Source organism: Schistocerca americana, chromosome X, assembly GCF_021461395.2.
Source record: "Schistocerca americana isolate TAMUIC-IGC-003095 chromosome X, iqSchAmer2.1, whole genome shotgun sequence".
Lineage (NCBI taxonomy): Eukaryota > Metazoa > Arthropoda > Insecta > Orthoptera > Acrididae > Schistocerca > Schistocerca americana.
In genome coordinates, this window is record NC_060130.1 from 214111175 (window position 1) to 214128543 (window position 17369).

The 17369-nt window shown below is 46.1% G+C and overlaps 1 protein-coding gene across 1 annotated transcript in view; it reads right to left on the reverse strand.

Moving 5' to 3' along the window:
• Window positions 1-17369, reverse strand: part of LOC124555446 (proteoglycan 4-like) — a 314385-nt gene that overhangs the window by 264389 nt on the left and 32627 nt on the right. The gene's annotated exons all lie outside the window — the stretch shown is intronic.

The following is a 17369-nucleotide window of genomic DNA, read 5'->3' on the forward strand; positions in this document are numbered from 1 at the left end:
TACAAGATTGTTGCTTGTGGAATCCAGGTTCATTTCTATAACGGAGATTTTCGGGTTCCGGAAAGGTCTCCTACAGATCATGAAGAAGATGGTACTTGATTTTTTTCTCGTTTGAACATCAGTTAAGAAGCTTGCCTCGAACATTTAAGTATATATGTATACTAAAATGCATAAGGTAACTCCAGGGCCGCTATATCCGAGCATCGTTAAAAACAACATGCGGTTGCAAGACTTGTTTGCAAAAACAGCATTACTGTGCCAAAGAAGTCGTATCACATACCATTCAAATTACGTCGGTAGATATTGCTAAAAAGTTCATAAATGGAGTAGGAGTATTTGGCCACCAGTAAGTCCTTACCGAATACAGGTACGCGCCCAATAAGCACACACGTATTATGCAGTGGAGTCTGATACCGCCTTTAAAGGTATCAACTGGGCTTAATGTTGTGCCATATATTCTGAGGATATTACATGGCCGGCCGAAGTGGCCGAACGGCTCTAGGCGCTACAGTCTGGAACCGGGCGACCGCTACGGTCGCAGGTTCGAATCCTGCCTCGGGCATGGATGTGTGTGATGTCCTTAGGTTAGTTAGGTTTAAGTAGTTCTAAGTTCTAGGGGACTGATGACCGCAGCAGTTAAGTCCCATAGTGCTGAGAGCCATTTGAACCACTTGATATTACATGGCTTATGATCTACAAAACGACTCTCGAAATTGTACCAATTGCACCAGAGCGGATGTAAGTCACGAGACCCCGTCAAAAAACAAAAATAGGCCTGCTCTATGCATGCCAACTTTGAAGTTATAGTTCTCGATAATTAAACGTAAAATAACACTTCATCAACATAAATGACATAATAAAATTATGTTTTATGGGTGTACTCCAATGTTGGTAGCGCTTTGTATGTTTCAATTGAGGTGCTCCGCTTACTGTCAAAGCAACTGCTTCGTAGCAGATGAAACGGACGTTGTGCAATCGCCGAATTGCGATCCCAGACGGGCCATTACGGCAGACGGAAGAGCAGTAGTTCGTCAAGCCTTATAAATATCAGAGAAGGCAAATGTGATCCGCGATGCGGAGAGAGATTCAGGAAGCGGGATACGACCGGAAGAGAGGAGGAGAGAGTGCGCCTTTTTCTGCCCAGATTGCGTACAAAATGCGGTCGCCCTGTACGTCACGCAGTTATCCCCGACAACACGTCCGTCATCACGCGAACAGGCCCGCAAACCGATCCGGAATTTAATTTACTTTTCCGTGGCGCGCCGGAACGTAATTGGCGGCGGCTCTCGCTGGCTCGGTGCAATACCGCTGCCCCGCGACGCCTCACGGAGCAGTCACACGGCCGGAATGCTGCTGCCGGGCTCTCCGGTCTGTGCCAACTGTAGCGGTTTGTGGCAGGGGCACGGTTAGGTAAGGTACCTCTCGTGTTCATTTCTTCAAAGAGGCTGCAGTTCTGGCTACATCTATGCCCTTCTGGGGCGGAAACGTAATGCTGTGTTTATTTATTTCCCGACGTAAGACGAGGAAAATGTGCACAACTTCTCGCAAAAACTGTAAATATCTTGACGAAAGAAGAAATTATAAAAATACATCAAACGAAGCATGCAAAAGGGTAAACAGACCCTTAAAAATCGAGATTATAGAAACTAAAACATTAGAGAGCAAGAATGACTAGAAAGAGAAATGCAATGAATAATGGTTCAAATGGCTCTGAGCACTATGGGATTTAACATCTGAGGTCATCAGTCCCCTAGAACTTAGAACTACTTAAACCTAACTAACCTAAGAACATCACACACACCCATGTTCGAGGCAGGATTCGAGCCTGCGACCGTAGCAGCAGCGCGGTTCCGGACTGAAGTGCCTAGAACCGCTCGGCCACAGCGGCCGGCCTGCAATGAATAACTATTGGAAAGATATGAGGGGCGTTCAGTAAGTAACGCAACACATTTTTTTCTGAAAGCTGGTTGGTTTTATTCAGAATTCCAATACGCCATTTTATTGCTCACTCTTTTGGCTGGAAAACCCTATTTTTCAACGTAACCTTCGTTCAGTGCGACGTCCTTACGCCACCTTATTGGGAGGGCATGTATGCCCGCATGGTACCACTCTACTAGTCACTAGTCGACGTCGGAGCCAACGTCTTGCTGCATCAATAAACCTTCACATCACCACGTACTGGTTCCCGCGGACTTTGTCCGAAGCGGTGAATCACAGGGATGCCATTATTCGTACAGACCAGCACATCACAGCCCGACAATTGGTTCAGCAGCTATCGGTGGGTATTAGAGGTACGTTTTCGACGATTGAGAAGGAGCGACGCTTAGCCAGAAATGACTGAATGCAGCCGGCCACTGTGGCCGAGCGGTTATAGGCGCTTCAGTCCGGAACCGCGCTGCTGCTACGGTCGCAGGTTCGAATCCTGCCTCGGGCATGGATGTGTGTGATGTCCTTAGGTTAGTTAGGTTTAAGTAGTTCTAAGTTCTAGGGGACTGATGACCTCAGATGTTAAGTCCCATAGTGCTCAGAGCCATTTTTTTGACCGTCTGTCACGATCGCTCAACGCACGCTCTCGTCCGCGTGGTGACTTGGTGGATGCTGTTTTTTCACTGTCATTATATGTGGTATAAATCATAAATACAGTGTGTCTAGAAACACTAAATACTTCGACTATCTTGGTTATGGAAGCACCCACCATACGAATCCACGTTCGAATACACTAAGGTTTTACATAATGCACTCACAATCACACTGTTATGACCAAGACTTACCCTTGCAACATATTGAGGACATTCCACAGGTGTCGTAAACTGTCAATCACAACACTGTCACCTGCAGACTTGTGCTTATGTCCAAGCACGTATTTCTCGCGGTATTTTCATATCTTTGTCCAACGTCTGCATTTACGCTGTCTTTGGTGTAGCGGATGCCAATGAACCCTGAGGACACACAATGGAGTATCTTTTACCTGTGTCTTAGCGCTATTACAGCACTTGAGAATAATTCCTGTCGTCACAGTTGCTCTCTTTCGTGTCAATATTTCTTATCAGCCTTGATGACGGAACAGGTAATTTATCATCGGCAATGTGCTAGAAAAAATAGACCGGGAATTTATGAAAACTGACCCAATTGGAATACCCCTAGACAAAGTGCCAATGACTCGACTGGCATACGCGAATGATAGAATCCTAATCAGCGGTAGCAGAGAAGAGCTCAGAAGAATGGCAGCATCGTACTGCAAGAATGCCAGTAGGGCAGGCCTGCAAGTCAATGAAGATAAGACTGAATACATGGTCTTGAGCAAGTCAGCGACAGATGGGGACCCGCTCACGGTGGACAGTCTCCGATTCAAAAGGTCACCGGCCATCCTGATTTAGGTTTTCCGTGATTTCCCTAAATCGCTCCAGGCAAATGCCGGGATGGTTCCTTTCAAAGGGCACGGCCGACTTCCTTCCCCGTCCTTCCCTAATCCGATGAGACCGATGACCTCGCTGTCTGGTCTCCTTCCCCGAAACAACCAACCAACCAAAAGGTCAAATACTTTCAAATATCTTGGTAGTCTCTGCAGTGATCAGAACCACTGTGAAACTGAAATAAATGCAAGGATGTGCTGAAGAAAAAATACCTGTCAAGAAGTTTTAAGATTAGGCTGTACCAAAGTACGATTATGCCAGTTGTTATGTACGGTTGTGGAAGCCTCACCTTTAGGAGAACAGACAAAGAGAAACTACTTGTTTCCGAAAGCAAAATTCTCAAAAAAATATATGGTCCTGTGATAGATTCATAAAACAGGGGAATAGAGAATTCGAAAAAAAACAAGAATTAAAAGAGCTTTACGCACAGCCTGACATTATAAAAAGAATAAGAAGAAGAAGGTTGACCTGGGCTGGATATGTAGCAAGGATGATTGAAGGGAGGACACCCCATGATGTGTTTCTGGGAGTTGTAGCTGGAAGGAGATACCGAGGACGACCGCGGACAAGATGGAAGGACAATATTGACAAGGACACCGAGGGCATGGGACTAGGAGCGGGCAGCGGTTCTAGGCGCTACAGTCTGGAACCGTGCGACCACTACGGTCGCAGGTTCGAATCCTGCCTCGGGCATGGATGTGTGTGGTGCCACCTTTCTTTGTATACATACCACATGCTCTCTGATCTTTGCAATATTTACTTCTTCATTCGATATGGAGTGTCACCAACGCATAGAGAAGGAAACGCAGTACACTACATAATCAACGGGTGATGGAGGATCACACAACCTATATCGTTCAGTTTGGCGAACCTAAACTAATGCGGAGTCCAGCTCTTTCGTGTTGAGACTCGAGTGGCCGTCCGTGACTATGGTGAAATTCAGAAAACGCGACAAGTGAGAACGTGTACCGCACCGGGGTTCGAACTCGAGATCTCTTTCTTATGAGGTAGGTGCGTTAACCACTGCGCCATCTGGAACACAGTGGGAGCTTAACTGCGCGGAATTGTCTCTGCCTCACGGCCGATCCACCTTCTAGCGGAATTAAATATATGGGTGTGTTGTGTCTGTTCTTTGAACATGTCCGAAAGGACAGACACCATGCACTCAAATAATAGAAAAGTACTTTCAAGTACTGCTAGTAATTGTTACGTAAAAGTATGTCTACATTGTAAAATGTATAGCATCCTGTACGGTACGAGAGAAGGGAAAAAAGCTATAATCGGACCAGCGGAATTAATGGAGTAAACTCAAATGGGACTCAAGAAGGTATTAACTGCTCATTCCCATTATTTGAAATTTCTCCATTAACGAAGGTCTCAACGTTCGCCATTTTATCCATTCAACCTCTAAGTGATCTTGCTGGGGCTAATGGGCTTAATTTTCTTTAAATTTATCTCAAACACAATTCATAAACTAAAGCCGTGCTGTGTACATTCTCGACAACGACGCAAACGCAAGATAGAGTGTTGGTTGCCTGACCGAGATTAATGCATGTCATGGTCACTGAACTGCTAACATGTAGTAGCTCGAACTAAGTGTTGCCACACGAACTTCAGAACTCTCTCACTACTTGCACGTAAGTTTCAGTCTCTAAATTTTAGGTTTGTTTTTCGCTCGTCACGCACTAAATAATAATTTAATACTCTGTCATCAGGCGTCAGGTACTTGGTGCATGCCCTGTATGAGAAATTACCCTTCAAAACGTATTTCGCTATGTGGTAACACGTCTGATACTAAAGATTATACACTCCTGGAAATTGAAATAAGAACACCGTGAATTCATTGTCCCAGGAAGGGGAAACTTTATTGAAACATTCCTGGGGTCAGATACATCACATGATCACACTGACAGAACCACAGGCACATAGACACAGGCAACAGAGCATGCACAATGTCGGCACTAGTACAGTGTATATCCACCTTTCGCAGCAATGCAGGCTGCTATTCTCCCATGGAGACGATCGTAGAGATGCTGGATGTAGTCCTGTGGAACGGCTTGCCATGCCATTTCCACCTGGCGCCTCAGTTGGACCAGCGTTCGTGCTGGACGTGCAGACCGCGTGAGACGACGCTTCATCCAGTCCCAAATATGCTCAATGGGGGACAGATCCGGAGATCTTGCTGGCCAGGGTAGTTGACTTACACCTTCTAGAGCACGTTGGGTGGCACGGGATACATGCGGACGTGCATTGTCCTGTTGGAACAGCAAGTTCCCTTGCCGGTCTAGGAATGGTAGAACGATGGGTTCGATGACGGTTTGGATGTACTGTGCACTATTCAGTGTCCCCTCGACGATCACCAGTGGTGTACGGCCAGTGTAGGAGATCGCTCCCCACACCATGATGCCGGGTGTTGGCCCTGTGTGCCTCGGTCGTATGCAGTCCTGATTGTGGCGCTCACCTGCACGGCGCCAAACACGCATACGACCATCATTGGCACCAAGGCAGAAGCGACTCTCATCGCTGAAGACGACACGTCTCCATTCGTCCATCCATTCACGCCTGTCGCGACACCACTGGAGGCGGGCTGCACGATGTTGGGGCGTGAGCGGAAGACGGCCTAACGGTGTGCGGGACCGTAGCCCAGCTTCATGGAGACGGTTGCGAATGGTCCTCGCCGGTACCCCAGGAGCAACAGTGTCCCTAATTTTCTGGGAAGTGGCGGTGCGGTCCCCTACGGCACTGCGTGGGATCCTACGGTCTTGGCGTGCATCCGTGCGTCGCTGCGGTCCGGTCCCAGGTCGACGGGCACGTGCACTTTCCGCCGACCACTGGCGACAACATCGATGTACTGTGGAGACCTCACGCCCCACGTGTTGAGCAATTCGGCGGTACGTCCACCCGGCCTCCCGCATGCCCACTATACGCCCTCGCTCAAAGTCCGTCAACTGCACATACGGTTCACGTCCACGCTGTCGCGGCATGCTACCAGTGTTAAAGACTGCGATGGAGCTCCGTATGCCACGGCAAACTGGCTGACACTGACGGCGGCGGTGCACAAATGCTGCGCAGCTAGCGCCATTCGACGGCCAACACCACGGTTCCTGGTGTGTCCGCTGTGCCGTGCGTGTGATCATTGCTTGTACAGCCCTCTCGCAGTGTCCGGAGCAAGTATGGTGGGTCTGATAGACCGGTGTCAATGTGTTCTTTTTTCCATTTCCAGGAGTGTATTTGCGAAAAGTTCCTGGTTCCACCTCAACCTGCCGAGAGATAATAAGTAACGTCCTGCATACAACAGAAGCATTAGCCTGATTGCGAGAAACGTAAATCGAAGCGGTCATGTTCTGAGTACCCAAATGGCTGTTCAGATTTTATATGAACAATAATAAGAAAAAGATCAGGAACCAGCAAAATGACAACCACCTCAGATGTGAACCAAACCACAAAGATAGTTAACTTTTTTCCAAACGAACTGGCTGCGACCTCTAACAAGAGCTAGCGCGCCGCGGTGGTCTCGCGGTTCTAGGCGCTCAGTCAGGAACCGCGCGACCGCTACGGTCGCAGGTTCGAATCCTGCCTCGGGCATGGATGTGTGTGATGTCCTTAGGTTAGTTAGGTTTAAGTAGTTCTAAGTTCTAGGGGACTTATGACCACAGATGTTGAGTCCCATAGTGCTCAGAGCCATTTGAACCAAGAGCTAGCGCTATCTTTAACTACGTGAAGATTCGGTGGCATATGACTAACATATTTACTTATTCATATACTTATTTCTATACTTATTTATTCAAGTATACAACATAACGTTTTGATGAAACGATAAGATGCGGTACTCTGATGACCTTCACCGAGGATAGAAAATGAAATCCAGTGGAATTAATAACGTAAACCTAAACCTCATGCAAAAGTTTCTCACTTAAATACATTAAACGACATTTTATATAAAATTTTGTTGGAAACGAAGTGACAAAGAAGAAAAAGTAGAATATACCAGGTTAAGTTCGCTTATTTTGGACACGTCGATCAATTTTCGAAGTACTTATCCAGATTGATACGAAATTTTAAGACGATAAAAGTTTAAATATTGCGGAATATTCTGACTGACTGAATGAAAATTATCGAAAGACATGGCGCAATAGTAAAACATACCTTTCCTTTCTTCATTACTCTAATGGCTTTATACTACTTGTATGCCATTTCTTCCGGAAGATCAGCACTCTCATTACTGACTATTTTTGTTTCAGGCTTCTCTTTTGAACTAAACAAATATTTAAACAAATTTTCGAATTCTTGTACAATCTGTGTTGTTATTAGCTATGCGACATGTATTCTTAATCGATGAAGTGCGGAGTGTGCCATATGTAAGTTACTGTTTTGTTTTCTGCGCACTTTCATTCTATCTTCCCACATATTTACGAATGCATTTCCCAATAGCGTCGTTTAACTCAGCAGATTCTATCATGTCCATATTATTGGATGCTGGAGACTCTCGTCTTCGTTTTAAATAGATGTGTAGTCCCATTCGAGTGTTTCTGCTTTTTTGCTTTCTTAATGCATACAAAACATTTTGCTTTTTGTGTAAGTATTTTGTCTAATAACAGTCCCTCTGTAACGATAACAGGTAAGTCGTTTACGGATTTCACTAAACTTTCAGTTCTTTTGACGATTTCTCATATGATAGTAGCAGGTTCCTTCTCAGCAACATTTCTCATTTAATTCATTTACAGAGCTGTTTTCTGCAATAGATATAATCTCTTGGTGCATTGCGTGGCTTAATTTTCTGAAGCCGTCGTCTGCTGTACAATACGCTGTGTTAATCCGGCATCACGTTGTCTTTGTTCCCTAGGCTGACCTTTCTGCTCATTCCTTCCGCCCGACCGCCACAGATACGGCAGTTCGGTCCCGTACTTAACGGCACTTCCGACTTTAAACTACTTCGTTCAGCAACTGGAAACAATGCCTCTGCAAGATGACCGCACAGATTGTGAACCACTGCGGAACGCTCACTGTGAATAGCTTATTTCTGGGGATTTCCAACACACGTCTAAAGATGGTTTCATTCATTGTCAGTATCTACCTATCTTTATACACTGCGTAGTAAACGTACTACGAATTATAAATAATTAGTCATATAAGCCTGAAGAATTTGTAATAACAAAATGTGCTCACACTATACAGGGTGAAGCGAAATTCGCGCACTCGGGCTTCGCAGTGCGACTCCTCACATGCCAGTCATAATAATAATAAAAAAAAAAAAAAAAAAAATTAAAAAAAAAAGTGTTACAAAATTTCGTCCGGCGAGTACATCCTGCAGAATAAGGACGTTAAAGAGTGGCAATCTGGCAACACTGTAACCACATGTGCAGTAACCAGCTCTGTCAAAACGAAAGCTTGTGCTGTATAGTTGGTTCAGTACAGAGTTTTGGGTTAGCATGCAGGCGGTCGAGGGTTCGAAACTGGGTTCAAGAACATGTTTTTTATCAGGTAAGTGAAATCCAAGTGGTATGTTATCTGGCATCTTAATCGTCAACAGCGATTGCAGCGGGTCCTCTGGAAAACTTTTGCACTTACATACGACAAAATGGTTCAAATGGCTCTGAGCATTATGGGACTTAACTTCTGAGGTCATCAGTCCCCTAGAACTTAGAACTACTTAAACCTAACTAACCTAAGGACATCACACACATCCATGCCCGAGGCACTCCCCTCTGGCGTGCCACAGGGGAGTGTTATGGGACCAGTGCTTTTCACAATATATATAAATGACTTAGTAGATAGTGTCGGAAGTTCCATGCGGCTTTTCGCGGATGATGCTGTAGTATACAGAGAAGTTGCAGCATTAGAAAATTGTAGCGAAATGCAGGAAGATCTGCAGCGGATAGGCACTTGGTGCAGGGAGTGGCAACTGACCCTTAACATAGACAAATGTAATGTATTGCGAATACATAGAAAGAAGGATCCTTTATTGTATGATTATATGATAGCGGAACAAACACTGGTAGCAGTTACTTCTGTAAAATATCTGGGAGTATGCGTGCGGAGCGATTTGAAGTGGAATGATCATATAAAATTAATTGTTGGTAAGGCGGGTACCAGGTTGAGATTCATTGGGAGAGTGCTTAGAAAATGTAGTCCATCAACAAAGGAGCTGGCTTACAAAACACTCGTTCGACCTATACTTGAGTATTGCTCATCAGTGTGGGATCCGTACCAGATCGGTCTGACGGAGGAGATAGAGAAGATCCAAAGAAGAGCGGCGCGTTTCGTCACAGGGTTATTTGGTAACCGTGATAGCGTTACGGAGATGTTTAATAAACTCAAGTGGCAGACTCTGCAAGAGAGGCGCTCTGCATCGCGGTGTAGCTTGCTCGCCAGGTTTCGAAAGGGTGCGTTTCTGGATGAGGTATCGAATATATTGCTTCCCCCTACTTATACCTCCCGAGGAGATCACGAATGTAAAATTAGAGAGATTAGAGCGCGCTCGGAGGCTTTCAGACAGTCGTTCTTCCCGCGAACCATACGCGACTGGAACAGGAAAGGGAGGTAATGACAGTGGCACGTAAAGTGCCCTCCTCCACACACCGTTGGGTGGCTTGCGGAGTATCAATGTAGATGTAGATGTAGATGTAGGATTCGAACCTGCGACCGTAGCAGTCTCGCGGTTCCGGACTGAAGCGCCTAGAACCGCACGTCCACCGCGGCCGGCTTACATATGACAATCGCAGAAATGGAACATTGATCAGCTTTGAAAGATGCCGTTTCTACGTCGTGGGCTCGAATTTATTCGCAGCACTTCCTCTAATAGAAGCGAAACCTGTTTTCTTTGAACCCTCCTCTAATGGTCACATAGATTAGTACCAACTGTTATTCTTGCCTCGTTCAGGTCCATTACATTTCGTTAGGACCTTATGTTACCGGTAGGACTAGCAACGTGCTTTGCGAATAATGTCCAAACTCGGTAAATATTTATATGTGTTATCACCATGGACCCATTAATTGTTTCAACAGTCTATTTCTTATTTGTCTAATCACGTATTTGTTGTGTTCAGCGTTACGAAATGTTGTAAATTTAGGGTACACATGACATAAGAAACTGTGTATATTACAGTATGAAACGTCAGAATGAAATTAGATAAAAAAAGCACCCCAACCCAGGATTGTATCCTTGGCCACCTGCATACTAACCCCAAACCCCTATCCACTGCACCAACTGAACGGTACAGTTATAATGTGCTGTCAGAGGTAGTTACCATACGTGTTGTTACAGTGTTGTCAGATTGCCACTCTTTAACGTCCTTTGTCTGCCGGATATACTCGCCAGACGAAATTTTGTGAGAGACCTCTTTTTATCGCTGGCATGTGAGGAGACTCGCTACAAAGCCCGAGTGCACTAATTTCGCTTAACCCTATACAATGTTTGCTTCAGGGTTCTATGTGACCTTCTATAGAGGCGATGAAGACTTAGGAATTATTATGACTAGAAGGTGGGGGGAGGGGGGATACGGGGAGAAGATACAGAATCATAGAAAGGGCGAGAGATATGAAGGCGGAGGGAGGAATGTGGAAGTTTGGAGGAGTAGGGTTGAGAGATTCGTACTACCGACGCACCAGAGGAAAAATTAGGGGAATACAACCGTAACACATCGTGAGAAAGATATTAGTGAGTACTTGTTCTTTTGAAGCTAACAATAGCGTAGATCAGATTCCATGACGAAACATGCCGCACTTCGCTGGATTTTGTTTTAGACCTGTAGAGTGCATACTGTTGACACTTCATTTTACAATCACTCCATCCTTTGAGTTTTTGGCGGAGGATTGAGTGAGTGTAATGTGAAGCACTTGCAGTATCCACTCTACAGATATAAAAGGAGATCCAAAGAAGACAGGAACGTTTCGTCATGGGGTCGTTTAGGAAGCGTGAGAAGTTTACGAAGACGCTCAACAAACTTCAGTGGTAGCACCACAAGTGTATCACGAAGAGGGCTACTGTTGAAATTCCATGGGTATACGTTCGAAGAAGAGATGGGCAACCCATTACTTCCTCCCATTTACACTGATCAACCAGAGCATTAAGACCACCTACTTAATAGCCCGTGTGTCCAGCTTTGCCACAGATAACAGCGGCAATGCGTCGTGACATGGAAGCGATTAGGTCTTGGTAGGTCGCTGGAGGTAGTTGGCACCACATCTGCACACACAAGTCACCTAACTCCCGTAAATTCTGCAAGGAGGACGAAGAACTCTGACACTACGTTCATTCAAAGCCCATATGTATTCGACGGGGTTCATATCTGGCGAGTTGGGGGGGGGGGGGGGGGGGGACACATTAACTGGAACTCGCCACTGTGTTTCTCGAACCACTCCATAATGACGTGGCGCATTATTTTCGGGAAACATGATAGTCATGAAGGGGGTAAGTATCTGTTACCAACGAACGATACTCCTTGACCGTCACGGTGCCTTGCACGAGCTCCGCTGGACCCTCGGATGTCCAGATGAATGTTCCCCAGAGCATAATAGAGTCGTCGCCAGCTTGTCTCTGTGTCGTAGTATATGAGTCAAGGAGCTGTTCCCCTGGAACACGACGGATTCGGACCCTCCCACCGTCATGATGAAGATGGTATCGGGATACATGAGACCATGCAACGCTCTGCCACTGCGCCAGCGGCCAGTGCCGACGGTCAAGTGCCCGTGTCGGTCCTAGTTGCCGATGTCGTGGTGTTAACGTTGGCACGTACATGGGTATCACGTCCAAATTTCTTCGAATGGCTTTCAGCGGTCCTATGTGGTTCCAACCCATCCAAAAAAGGAAAAATTGCGGTCGCACTGGAATCCATAGAAAGATTGGCAAGAACGTCTTCCAGTTGATCATCGTACTGAGACCTATCGTTTCCGACCGCGGAATGTGTGCGAATCAATGCCTCTACGGAAGGAGCGATTTCGTTAACGCCCTTTTGTGTCAGCCTCTGACACCTTTTCGTGTCGATTCTGAACGGCGGTGCGTTTGCAATGTTTTCCTCGTCAATCACAAGGAAACCGTGTGATTTCAACGCTGGGTATCACGGTTCTGACCTCCATCGCAGAGGTGTCAAAAGAAGGGGTGAAATGTGAGTAAGAGGGGCTGTGACCACCGTCCCATCGTATGAACAGTCCACGGTGGCGTTAGACACAAATGTAGTGAAATTTGATGCCAAATTGGCATCATTGATCCAACCTACAGGTCACATGAACTTCTGGCTAGGGCTTTTTTTCCGCATGTGTCGACTCGTTGCGTTTGAAGCACCATCGAGCGCAAGGACGATGTCTCATCATTGCAGAGGAAGGTTGTACCCACGTTTGAGTAAAATTTCAAAGTTACGCGTCACAGTGGGAGGCAAATACGGGGTTTCGAAAAAGTGATCCTTTCATTGTGTTGCACAGCGTAGTTTAATGGTTCAAATGGCTCTGAGCACTATGGGACTTAACATCTATGGTCATCAGTCCCCTAGAACTTTGAACTACTTAAACCGAACTAAGCTAAGGACATCACACACATCCAAGCCCGAGGCAGGATTCGAACCTGCGACCGTAGCAGTCGCGCGGCTCCGGACTGAGCGCCTAGAACCGCTAGACCACCGCGGCTGGCACAGCGTAGTTTAATGCTACGGCTAATCATCTGCACCAAGACTTTTAGAAGGACAATAGAAAGGGATTCCCGCTTTGATTTAGAATTAACTGGCGACTATTGAACTCCACATTTTCTAAATTGGAGCAATAGGTTAGTTAGGTTTATCCGAATGTCTGTAGTGACATTTACATGTTGAATAAAGTGTGTACACGCCGTAATTTGTGCCTAATTTAAGTTTCTTTCATATAGTTCAGTAATTGTCACCCTGTAAGTTGCCAGTTACCTTCAGTTTTCCATTTGACGGAATCACAATGAAATTTTCACTCTGCAGCGGAGTGTGCGCTGGGAGATTGAAACTGTTTGCCAGACCGAGATTCGAACTCAGGGCTTTGCCTTATGCGGCCAAGTGCTCTACCGACTGAGCTACCCAAACACGACGCACGACCATCACAGCTTTACCTCCGCCAGTACCTCGTCTCCCACCTTTCGAACACCACAGAAGCTCTCCAGCGAAACTTGCAAGACCATCACTTCTGGAAGGAAGTATATCGCGGAGACATGGCTTAACCACAGACTGAGAAGTTTAATATCAGCGCACACTCGATTACAGAGTGAAAATTTCATTCTGGAAACATCCCCCAGGCTGTGGCTAAGCCATGTACCCGCAGTATCCTTTCTTCCAGTAGTGCTAGTCTGGCAAGTTTCGCAGGAGAGCTTCTGTGAAGTTTGGAAGGTAGGAGACGAGTTACTGGTGGAGGTACAGGTGTGTAGCTCAGTCTGTACAGCAGTTGCTTAGATTAGGCAAAGGTCCCGAGTTCGAGTCTCGGTCTGGCACCCAGTTTTAATCTGCCAGTAAGTTTTATATGAGTATTTCTGATTCGCCTTAAGGAATGAGTGAATTAATTTAATCGCTGGTCCAATATACAGGGTGGGCAAAATAAAACTGGCCCCAACATTTTTTTATGTACACTGCAGGCCATTAAAATTGCTACACCACGAAGATGACGTGGTACAGACGCGAAATTTAACCGACAGGAAGATGATGCGGTGATATGCAAATGATTAGCTTTTAAGAGCATTCACACAAGGTTGGCGCCGGTGGCGACACCTACAACGTGCTGACATGAGGAAAGTTTACAACCGATTTTTCATACACAAACTGCAGTTGACCGGGGTTGCCTGGTGAAACGTTGTTGTGATGCCTCGTGTAAGGAGGAGAAATGCGTACCGACTTTGATAAAGGGCGGATTGTAGCCTATCGCGATTGCGGTTTATCGTATCGCAACATTGCTGCTCGCGTTGATCGAGATCCAATGAATGTTAGCTGAATATGGAATCGGTGGGTTCACGAGGGTAATACGGAACGCCGTGCTGGATTCCAACGGCCTCGTATCATTAGCAGTCGAGATGACAGGCATCTTATCCGCATGGCTGTAACGGATCCTGCAGCCACGTCTCGATCCCTGAGTCAACAGATGGGGACGTTTGCAAGACAACAACCATCTGCACGAACAGTTCGACGACGTTTGCAGCAGCATGGACTATCAGCTCGGAGACCATGGGTGCGGTGACCCTTTACAGACAGGAGCGCCTGTGATGGTGTACTAAACAACGAACCTGGGTGCTCGAATGGCAAAACGTCATGTTTTTCGGATGAATCCAGGTTTCGTTTACAGCATCATGATGGTCGCATCCGTGTTTGGCGACATCGCGGTGAACGCGCATTGGAAGCGTGTATTCGTCATCCCCATACTGGCGCATCACCTGGCGCGATGGTATGAGGTGCCATTGGTTACACGTCTCGGTCACCTCTTGTTTGCATTGACGGCACTTTGAGCAGTGGACGTTACATTTCAGATGTGTTACGACCCGTGGCTCTACCCTTCATTCGATCCCTGCGAAACCCTACATTTGAGCTGGATAATGCACGACCGCATGTTGCAGGTCCTGTACGGGCCTTTCTGGATACAGAAAATGTTCGACTGCTGCCCTGGCCAGAAAATTCTCCAGATCTCTCACGAATTGAAAACGGTTGGTCAATGGTGGCCGAGCAACTGGCTCGTCACAATACGCCAGTCACTACTCTTGATGATGTGTGGTATCGCGTTGAAGCTGCATGGGCAGCTGTACCTGTACATTCCATCCAAGCTCTATTTGACTCAATGCTCAGGCTTATCAAGGCCGTTATTACGGCCAGAGGTGGTGGTTCTGGGTATTGATTTCTCAGGATCTATGCACCCAAACTGCGTGAAAATGTAATCACATCTCAGGTCTAGTATAATATATTTGTCCAATGAATACCCATTTATCATCTGCATTTCTTCTTGGTGTAGCAAATTTAATGGCCAGTAGTGTATTTTAAGACAGGCAACCTAATTGACATCTTGTCTATCTTAAGGTGCTCGAAACATTTTCCCGGCCAGTTTTATTTTGTCCACGCGGTACCAAGTTATGTACAAGACGTTGGAGGTTGAGGGGGTCGGAGAGAGGGCTGCGCACCTGTGAGCGCATTCCTCACGCTGTGGGCGACAGCCGCGCTTTGGCCGGCAGGCGGCGACCTTCGCTGGCCACGTTTACTGTTAGCTCCAAAGGTGAGTGGAGGCTGTCCTCGGTGCAGGCGCTACCAGCCGCTAGCGAGGCCAGCCCGCCGTAGCGGTGCACGCGCGCAAACACGCCCGCTGCCGGCTCCTTACAGTTACTGTCATGCAGCACGCAAGTGCAATCATCGGGTGTCGGGCCCCTCCCTGCGGAGAAGCACTTTCGCTTCGTGTCCACTCTCGCATTCCGAGTACCCCAGCTGCATCAAATAACTCCCATTTAAAGATCCAGCATTAAAAAGCGCAATTGCGAAAGACTAAAATCGCATTTGCGGCATGTTCAAAATTTCTTCTATGTAGTTTCGGGATGCCGCCGGATGACGTAGACATCGTGCCATGGTACTTCGACTGACAACAACGGTAGTCATTCAAGCATCCCCAACTCTCTTGTGGTTCCCTTTTTAGGTACACCACGTCGACGTCTGCTCGTAGATACGTGTCGTCGGTAGGTTTTCCGGCTTTACTTCCCGACGTGACAGCGACGACTCTCCGATGAGGTACGGGCCTTGTGTATTGTTATTACCGCGAGTCTTGTAAATATCGCTTTTATTTAGTAATTTGCCCGGTTAAAACTCCCCCCTTCTATGATTGAGACAGCCTGCGCCACCTTTCGGAGGGAGTGGGGACGTCAAAGAGTCACAGAAGTTCATATTAAGCAGTCCGTAAAACGTAAACATTTACTTCAGTCAGCGTGTTAGTTAATGCCTACGCTTTCCGCTAGATGGTGCTGACTTACTGCTGAATAGCTTTGGTTCCGTAAAACCTTCGCTGATTAGTACTAGGTAAATGAAATAAGTGCAACACTCCTGTATTTCACTTTCACTCTATATTCAAGGATTAAGATGGGGATGGATGATGGTCTGTTTAAAAGGTTCCTATCCTGGAGTAATCTAAATAGTCCGCAAATGCCGATATGCACGCGCTCTACGTCCAGATTCGAAACTAACGGCACACGACACTTTCAAAAGTCCACACGTTAACATCTGGATACCGGTACCTCTGAATTTACTCGTATCAGCAGATAATTTGAGTTTCTGTCGTCCATATGTTCGTAAAGTTCCAATCTAGCACTAAAGTCCTAAAATCCCCTTAATACTCCGTTGCTACCAACAGTCAGAGATCGCACACTACATCAATCTCCGTAATATTCTAACAGTTTATCGTGAATCTTAACACGATAAAGTCCAGTCTAATTATTGTCTCGCCCTTTAACGAAACAATCAAGGAAAAAAGGCGGCAATAATGACGATCAGGCCTTTTTATAGGTTTTTCATCACAAGAGTTTAACGTCACTGCCTCCTCCATGACGGAGCTTCCGTGGCTTTTCTGTACTTAGACGTTAAACTACTTGCTGACGTATTTTAATTTTGATCTGTAATTACCGAACTCTGATTCTACACTATTTTCCCCTCCAAAAATTCTATTCTTAATTTTAAATTATTCTTTCTATAGCTTTTATCACTGTAAACGGAATCGAGGTGTTACATCATCTTCAAACGAATTTTCCACTGTAGTTTGCTGATTATTTTTAGTTCTAACTTACATTCGTCAAAAAAGGGGGTGAAAAAATTTTGTTATTTTTACATCCTCTTGGAATAATTTATATGACCCGTTAAAATAGCATCAGTCATGATGATGTTAATACTGTTATTGTGGAATGGTGGCGCAAGAGGTGCATGAAAATGGTACTAGTTCACGATGCAGGTGGAATTATGAGTACGACAATGGGAACCGGAACAAGCAGTTAACAGCCAT